Source organism: Lycium barbarum, chromosome 10 (assembly GCF_019175385.1).
Source record: "Lycium barbarum isolate Lr01 chromosome 10, ASM1917538v2, whole genome shotgun sequence".
NCBI lineage: Eukaryota > Viridiplantae > Streptophyta > Magnoliopsida > Solanales > Solanaceae > Lycium > Lycium barbarum.
Window position 1 is genome coordinate 75,656,243 of NC_083346.1, and position 8,635 is coordinate 75,664,877.

Sequence of the window (8,635 nt, forward strand, 5' to 3'; positions counted from 1 at the left end):
ATTGTAACGACCCGTTTGGTCGTTATTACATTTTCGACACTATTGACCTTTTCCCAAGCTTGGTTAGCTCCCTTTTGACCCGAGGGGACCGTTGACACGCTTCTCAAGGTGTTTAGATTTAATTCCGGTGACCTTTTGTGAAATTTGGGCTTAAAGTAAAAAAGAGTTGACTCAAAGTTGACTTTTGGGTAAATGGACCTTTTTCGAAAATTCGTCAACTCTGAGAGGTCCGGATGGTCATTTCTTGTATTTATATCTAGTTCGGTTCCCAATGCGCTCGGATGCATTTTGGGACGTGGGTTAGGAAGTTGAAATCGAGGTATCGGTGGGTGACTCGATCAATAAGACCTCTGTTGGGAATTTAGAGGCCACAAGCGCGTTCGTAGCCCCTTTTTATGCGTGTCTGTGTAGGTGGGTTGTGAGCAGATGGCCTCAGGAACTAGTTGGAAATTCGAGTTGAAGTGTGAAACTTGGGGAAGTTTATGGTGTCTGGTGCCTGCTTTGGCGGCACCAGAACCGTGGCAGCGGTACCGCTAAAGTGGTCACCCTGCCGCTGGAGCGGTCCTTGCTAATTAGGCATGACCGCTGTAGCGGTCAAGGGACCGCTGGGGCGGCGCCGCTGAAGCGGTCTGAGCGACCGCGGAAGCAGTGATCGGGCACTGACTGGGGTACTTCATGATATAAAACCCCAAGTCTTTTCATTCATTGTTATTCCGAAAGTGGCTCATATTGGGAGCAATTCTAGAGGATTCTTGGAGAAGATCCTTGGTGGTAAGTCCTCAAAACCTTCTTGCTAATTCATTATTCCTAATCATCTTAGAACCCCTTTCCCTTGATTAGTTCATTAGTAATGGAAGATTAAAAGTGGGTTTTGATGGATTTTCTATCTAGGCTTGTTAATGATGAAATTTATTGGGTTTATGCTAAATTATGATGCATCTAAGGTTGTTAATCATATATCTCCCATTATTAGTATTGAATTCTTGAATCTAAGAGTTAGGGTTTATACCCAAAATTGGGGGTTTTGCTTGAATTTCGAAATTGGGTGAACCTTTGAGTTAAATTAGCAATTAGTTAATGGGTTTTGATAACCTAGTGTTTAATTTGATATTTTACCCCCGAATTTCCCGTTTGACCTTGTGGCGTTTTCCCAAATTCTAGGGTTGGTATTTGACCTGAATTGAATGATAGCAATATAGGTATCGATCCTCATGATTTCTAATCTAGATTTTGAATGTGCCTAGACTTTCTCGATCTTGAGGCTCAGCGGAAGGGGAAAGCATAGGAGTGATTGTTGGTGTTTTGGTGTTCTGCCTGGAAATTGTTGGTGTTTTGGTGTTCGGCCATCCAGGAAAGTTATGGCTTACCCTTTAAGACTTCGTATAGCGAAGCATACATTTATATTATATTATCGGAGAAATCATGTAAACCTTCTGGTATGAAGTTAGGTTAGATATGGTATAAGGTTGGGCCCTGTTGTGCGATTGGGGCTAGCCACCCCGTTGTGTTATGATTGAGTTGTCCTATTGTTGTGGGCTTGATGTCGCATAGTGATAGTGGATATTGGAGACTATTGAGATATCTTGTTCATGATATCATAGTGCCCCACTTGTTAGCATTTGATTTCGGGGATAGTGACTTTATATGACTTGTGTAGTCTTTCATGATATTGTTGGCGTACCCATGTTTGGTACTTGTGATACTGATCTGATTATTCATGTTGACTCATACATCGCATGCATTCACATCTCTCATGATATATTTTTGACACATTGTTGATACTTGATGAAACACTGTGATAAGCTGAGCTCAGTTTGCATGAGAGTGATGTGAGTAGTCCGATATCCGATAGTTGTCCCGAAATCGTGGATTGTGTGCGAGTGATGTGAGTAGTCCGATGTCCGATGTTTGTCCCGAAATCGTGGATTGTGTGATGTGAGAGTCCGAAGTCCGATGATTGTCCCGGAATCATGGATGAGTGAGTACGTGGACTTCGCGGGTCCCCATGGGTTGTGCTGCCGGGACGTCAATACTTCTGTCCTGAGTACATGTGTACACTGCATTGCATTGCATGTGTTTTACTTATGTTGTTGATTTTGGATTGGATATATATTGAGATTGGGCATACTTTGGTTTAGATGCTTCAACCTAGGTGATGACAAATACTTGTTTCTGATTGTGTTTGACTTATACTTGTTAATTTATCTGCCTATCCTGCTTTATTGTCTTAATTATGTTAGCTATACTTAGTCGGCCGATGATACCTACCAGTACTGTGGTTTTGTACTGACCTGCACTTGCTGCATTCTTTTATGAATGTAGAGTACCAGGTTGAATCAACTTCCATCTCCCGTGGCTGATAGTCGCTATCAGTACTGCTTCGAGTTTCCAGGGCGAGCACGAGATGTTCGCTGCCTTGAAGACTCCTTTTATTATGTCTTACTTTTCCATTCTGAGACATATACAGATTTGATGTATTATTATATTCCAGACTTTTACACTTTCATTTAAAAGCTCTTGTATGGATTAGACCAGACCCTGGGTGTATTTCTTATTTCCATACTTTCTTCTATATTATTATCGTAAGACTTACGTGAATTATTATCTTCCACTTAATTGATTTACTTATTTATGCCTTTATTATCGTTGGGTTGAGGGTTCGCTTACTGAGGTGGGAAAGGTAAGTGCCCACACGGGTTAGCCAAATTGTCTTGTGACAAGTTGGTATTAGAGCCCTAGGTTACTCGGTCTATAATACAAGAGTGTGTCTAGTAGAGTCTTGTGGATCCGTACGATGTGCTCCGTACTTATCTGCGACAGACTGTAAGCCATTTAGGAAACTTCCCATTCTTTCATTCTCTCATGCGACTTCATCCAAATTGGTATCTAGTCGATTCTAATTGGTATCTGAACTTTCTTATCTTAATCACCCACGAAGGGTGGACACTCGTCCCTAAATTCTTATGCGAATGGTTGATCTATGATGTGTGGTGGTTTGGTGCGAGATGTATTATTCTGATTCTGGAAAGTGATCAAGTCCAGTCTCTAGTTATGGCCTGAGGTTTCGATTGTGTGGAGTCACGATTAGACTCGTTTATCGTGAGAGTTCGTGAGAATTGGAAAGATAGTTTAGAGGGTTACAGGGTCTCCATGTTTCAGCGTTGGGTTGCTCGGAAGCAATAAAGTGCAATTATGGCTTAACAATAGTGGGTTTTCGATGATATGATCGATTTGACTTCAGCTTCGTCAGGGCTTTATGATGATGTATGTGACACTGGTTAACAAATGGCAAGTCGATGATCCAGCAATGGTAGATTATTAGACTTCGGTATGTGATAACAAGTGTAATTTCGATGATGAAAATCGAATGTGGGCAAACATATTGTGATCGCGGGTAATAAAGAAAAGAAGTTGACAATAAGGACATGAAGGAAGCTTTTGTGCAAGTGTGTACTGTAGTAAGACTTCTTAGAATATCTTGGTTATGAGTACATTTCGTGATATTGGGAAAGGAAAAATTGGTATCTGACACGGTATTCAGGATAAGGTTGCAATTAATTCGAGGGCAAACTTCGTGTTCGGTTGTGAAAGGTAAAGGGGGATTCGGCATGACAGAACGGTACCGACGGAGGTGGTTGTCTGAGTTATGGTTATTATAGAGTATTGAATCTTGTGGGAATAATTAGACATGGGTTTGTAACGGTCGTACTTACAGGTTCACGTGATATCTCAGAGATATAGTACTAAAATTCATTCTCGATATAAGCTAGTTAATGTTAAAGGACTACTCTGTTATAGCCCGTATCTTGTACGCTTGGAAATTCCAAAGTCGTCGTGGAAAATTTAGGGCGAGACCATTTTCAAAAATTATTTTAATATACGAGTTGTCACAAATATTATTTATGACTACTATTAGTATGGAAATATTGAGAGAGGTTAAGGGCAAAAAGAGAAATTCACAAAATGACCAATGGAAATAATGTGGAATGTTAGGGGAAAATGGTAATATCGAGGAAAGTCGAGGGGCGAAACGGGAATTTCACCTAGGGTTCAAGAAAGTTCCAAAAGGGGACCATATTGGTCATGTGACAAAAAAAAAGGAGAAAAGAAGTGATGACAAAATAAGTCATCTTTTATTTTTGAGAAAATTCAAGAAAATGGTAGAAAACTCTAGAAAAATGTACTATGGGAAGTTAGACATTTCATGAAGAATTTGGGGGCCAAAAGTGAAGTTTTGGAAGTCTTATTTCATGAAAAAAATGGTCATGTGGCCTTGCATGTGACATGTGGGCCATAGGCCACATGTATTAATTTTAAATGTATACATAAGATGACAACTTAGTCATCTTCATCAATTGATCTCCTAGAAACTTCAAGAAACTAGAAGAAACAAAATGAAGAAGGAGAAAAACGGCCAAGAGGGCTGGCCAAACCAGCCCTATTATATTGATCATGAAAAAATTGTTTCTTCAAGCTTTCATATCAATTGGAAGGTCCTCGTCAACGTGGAGTAGTTGTTAGAGCAAGAAAACCGCTCGTTGTTGCGTTTCATCAAGCTAGCCGAGAGGAAAAGTTGAAGAAGAAGGTGAGGTTTAACCTTCACTTTTATGTGTTATGAATGGTTTATGTATGTTATTGAATGTAGAAATGATGGGAATTCATGAAATATTGCATGCTCAAGTTGAGCCGTTGTGAGTTCTATGATGTAAAATGAAGTTTTAATAATCCAAGTTAAGGTTATAATTTTGTGGGCTGAACTGGAAGGTAATGTAATCTCGATGTGGTTTCTTGAATTTATGAAAATGAAGTTGTAAACGTATGTATTGTTGACATAATGTATGAATGTGGAAGAAAGAATTGTGTTAGCAACGTTCTTGTCGAATTGGAGCAATTTCGAGTAAGTGTGTGTGTGTGTGTAATTTGGCTTGTTTGATCATTGAGCGGATTGTTGGGAACGTTCTTGAATCTTAATGGAATGATCTTGGATTGGTATTTGAACTTGTGAGCATTGATATGAACTTGATCGCATGTAGTTTATTTGGATAATAAATGAAATGTTGTCGAATGGTGTAGAAAGGCATTATTAATGTTAGAATACGTTTTGAATCACTTATGGATATTGATAGTATTGTTGTTGGTTTGGCCGAGTTGAATTCTCGGGTTTGTTATTGTTGATTTGGGGCCGAGCCATATTCTCGGGGTCGGTATATTTACAGGGGAGATGCTGCCGAAATTCCGGCAGAATATAAGTGAATGTGTTTGAAAGGTTAAGGCAAGTATATGATAATGAAACTAATGAATGGATGAATTCTTTTGAATGTAGACTAGCAAGTTTGGACGGATAAGCGTAGCTAGTAGGGCGCGGCACAGGTATGTAAAGCTCACCCTTTCCTTCTTTTGGCATGTCCTAAGTATACTAGGTCAAGACTTGAGCCTCGGGAACGATTCTGTTCATCGAAACCTGAGTTTGATTTTGAATACTATTCGTTCAATGTAATTGAACTATAATTCTTATGTTTTGTTGGAAAAGTGTCTAAACATCCATAACTTCCACAAGCGTATTCGGATTGCTTTGAAACTTTCTTGGATGACTCCATAGAGTCTAATGTTCATAATTTACGTCCGCCGCCTCGACTTGACCCGAGGTGGGCCCACAATCCCCGAGACCTACTTGTGTTGTTCTATTTGGTTCATTCCGTATAATAATTAAGGAAAAACTTTTGACCATTGTTCCGAGTTCGTTGTGATTATGTATTTATCTGTTGAAGTCTGAAACGGCGATTCGTATACTTATGATTTCTGAAGTTCGGTTTAATATGTTCCCGAGTGATACTTGGAAGAAAGTCTGAGTTGACTGTTGTTCCGGTTTTGAACTAAAACTTCGTTCTGATTATCCTATTGGGTTGTGGTAAGAGATTTGTATGCATATGGTTATTTACGATTCCGCTCGTGCATTCTGTTATTACTTCTTTCGCCCAGTCCCGGGCCGGTTTTATTATTGTGCGCACTGTGTGGTGTTGACCGCTGGATTCTTGACTGCGGTGTGTGCGACATTGACCGCTGGATTCTTGACCGCGGTATGCCGCATTTGTGATGTTGACCGCTGGATTCTTGACCGCGGTGTATGCGACATTGACCGCTGGATTCTTGACTGCGGTATGCCGCATTTGTGACGTCAACCGCTGGATACTTGGCCGCGGTATGTGTGATAGTGACCGCTGGACTTTTGGCCGCGGTAATTGTGTGTTTGATTTTCTGTATGTATGAGACGGAAATGTTTTTCAAAAGAAAGCAAAGTATTTTGGCATTTTGATTGCCGTATTTGTCTTCCGGAACCTCTTATGTATGATTTGTACGTCAGATGCAACACTTTGGTATTCTGGCTATTGTGCTCACCTTCTATACATTTTACTTCGGTTATGACTTCATTTTCTGTACTTCATGCTTTGCATACTCAGTACATCTTTTGTACTGACCCCCTCTTCTTCGGGGGCTGCGTTTCATGCCGCGCAGGTACTCCCAGGTGAGTTGAAGGCAGTATAGAAGATGTTCCAGTGCAGATGGCAAGCTCCATTTGTTCCCGGAGTGCTGCCGAGTCAGGGTTTGTATGTTATGCTTTCTGGACTACGTTAGAGACTTTGCAGACAGCGTCGTGGGTATTGGTTGTGAATTTGTAAGCGGCTCCGTCAGCCGATGTGTCGGTTTGTGTCATGTACTGAATTTTGTATGATCATAGATTTGTTCGGCTTGGAAGCTACGAGAAAGAATATTTCAAAAAAAATTACTATGTATTTTACCTTGTTTGATTTAAAAAGTTTGATGTGATTTTATGTGCAGCAAAAGTCTGAGGGTTCGCTCAACCCTAGGCAAGTGTCGGGTACCCATCACACCCTTGGGATATTGGGGTGTGACAAAGTGGTATCAGAGCAGGTCTGTCCTAGGGGTTGTCTGCAAAGTCGTGTCCAGTAGAGTCCTGTTTATGGTGTGAAGCGCGCCACATTTATAAACAGGAGACTACGGGGCATCTAGGGATTGTTGACCTTCTTTCTGTCATAAATCGTGCGATAGAGCCAAGTCATAAGGAAAGATGAAACTCTTTCTGTAAGCCTTACGTACGATGGAAAAAAGTAAGTGACGATATGAATAGGTCACAAGGGCAAGGCCGAATGTATTTGTTCTGTCACTTGAAATTGGCAGTTCCGGATGGCAAGAATGTGGTAAATTGTCGTATGATCTATAAGGCATTGTTGATATTTGTTGTGTACAGACTTTGAAGAAATAATGGTATAAGAAGAACCAGGTCTGTTGAAGGATTCAGAGAAAGTTGACAAGCAGTTTGCTATAAATTATTATGTACGAATGGTGTGTGGAAATCCAAATAGGCTGGTAACCGTGTATGTATAAGCAATGCCGATGAACGTATATTTGGCACCAATGGGACCCTGGGGACCCAGGACGGAAGGTAATTATGCGTAAAAGTGAAAGGTGAATACTGAGGATCAAAAAGGGGTAAAATGGTAATTGTAAAAGAAAGAACGTGTTACGAACATGTCCCGGAATCTATAAGACTTTGACTTACTCCAGAACATATAATAAAGGTCATGTGCGGAAGTGGACGCGGAAATATCAGCATTAAGGCGCCGGATTCTAGCAAAGTTTCGAGGTTAAGCGTGCTCAGGTGGGAGCAATTCTAGGATGGGTGACCCCCCTGGGAAGTATGCCAAAATTTTATGTATTCCGATGTAAGAGACGAATGAAAAGCTAAAATAGCCTAAGTGAAATCAGAATATACGAGATGGTTGGAGACCATAAAAGACCGCACAGCACGTAACCGGTTAGATTAGAGAAGAGACAGAAAGAACGCTACAACTTTGGAATTAGAGTAGACTTGAACGACGTTTGGAGGTAATGTGTGGCCTAATTGAAAATAATTATGTATACACACATGAATGCGTATGATTCCTTATCTGTGATTGTACTAGTGAACACGTGTATCCCCGCGACCGGTACCATAATGTGGAAGGCACCAATTGAATAAGGGTACCGAACTCCAAGTAACAATAACAAAGGTAAATGATGCAAGTACCATAAGATAAGCCGCTATCTTCGCTACAGGTTAAGGATAGGAAAGTCTTAATACTATGATATTAAAAAGAAGAAAAAGAGTGAGCAGATAGGAAACAGAGAGATCGGAGTATCGGAAGGAGGTTTGAGAACCAATGTGGATAAGTGAGGATAAAGGAATAGTGAATAAGGATAGGGGGATATGAAGTAAGAAAAAGAATGCTTAGGTCTGTAATAATGTTAAGATGAGAGATTTATAAAAGAATAAGTATGTAGTTATGATGATGTATGAACGAGGATAAGGAGGGTAAGGATTCTGTGCTGAGGACAAGAATAGCGGAACGCTGAAGAAATATGGATGTACAGTTACATCACAAACGCGCAGTTAAGGAAGAATCACGGGTAGGTGGGCTGATCAAGTAAAAGGACAAGTGGTGGATGGAAGAGTATGGCAAATGTGGACAAAATGGCGACATAGCCAGAAAGCAAATGAAGAATTTGGAATAAGAAGTTCTCGATATGTAGGCATAAAGTTGAAGGGATAATGTATAAATGAAGATTTCATAAGGGG

The 8,635-nt window shown here is 40.4% G+C and overlaps 1 long non-coding RNA gene across 1 annotated transcript; it reads left to right on the forward strand.

Annotated features, from left to right (window-relative positions):
- The first annotated feature begins 4,372 nt into the window (after positions 1 to 4,372).
- LOC132612701 (uncharacterized) lies at positions 4,373 to 6,748 on the forward strand. Its single transcript, XR_009571941.1, has 3 exons — positions 4,373 to 4,585; positions 5,324 to 5,370; positions 6,514 to 6,748. It is a non-coding gene; the product is annotated as an uncharacterized LOC132612701 (long non-coding RNA).
- Positions 6,749 to 8,635: the final 1,887 nt, after the last annotated feature.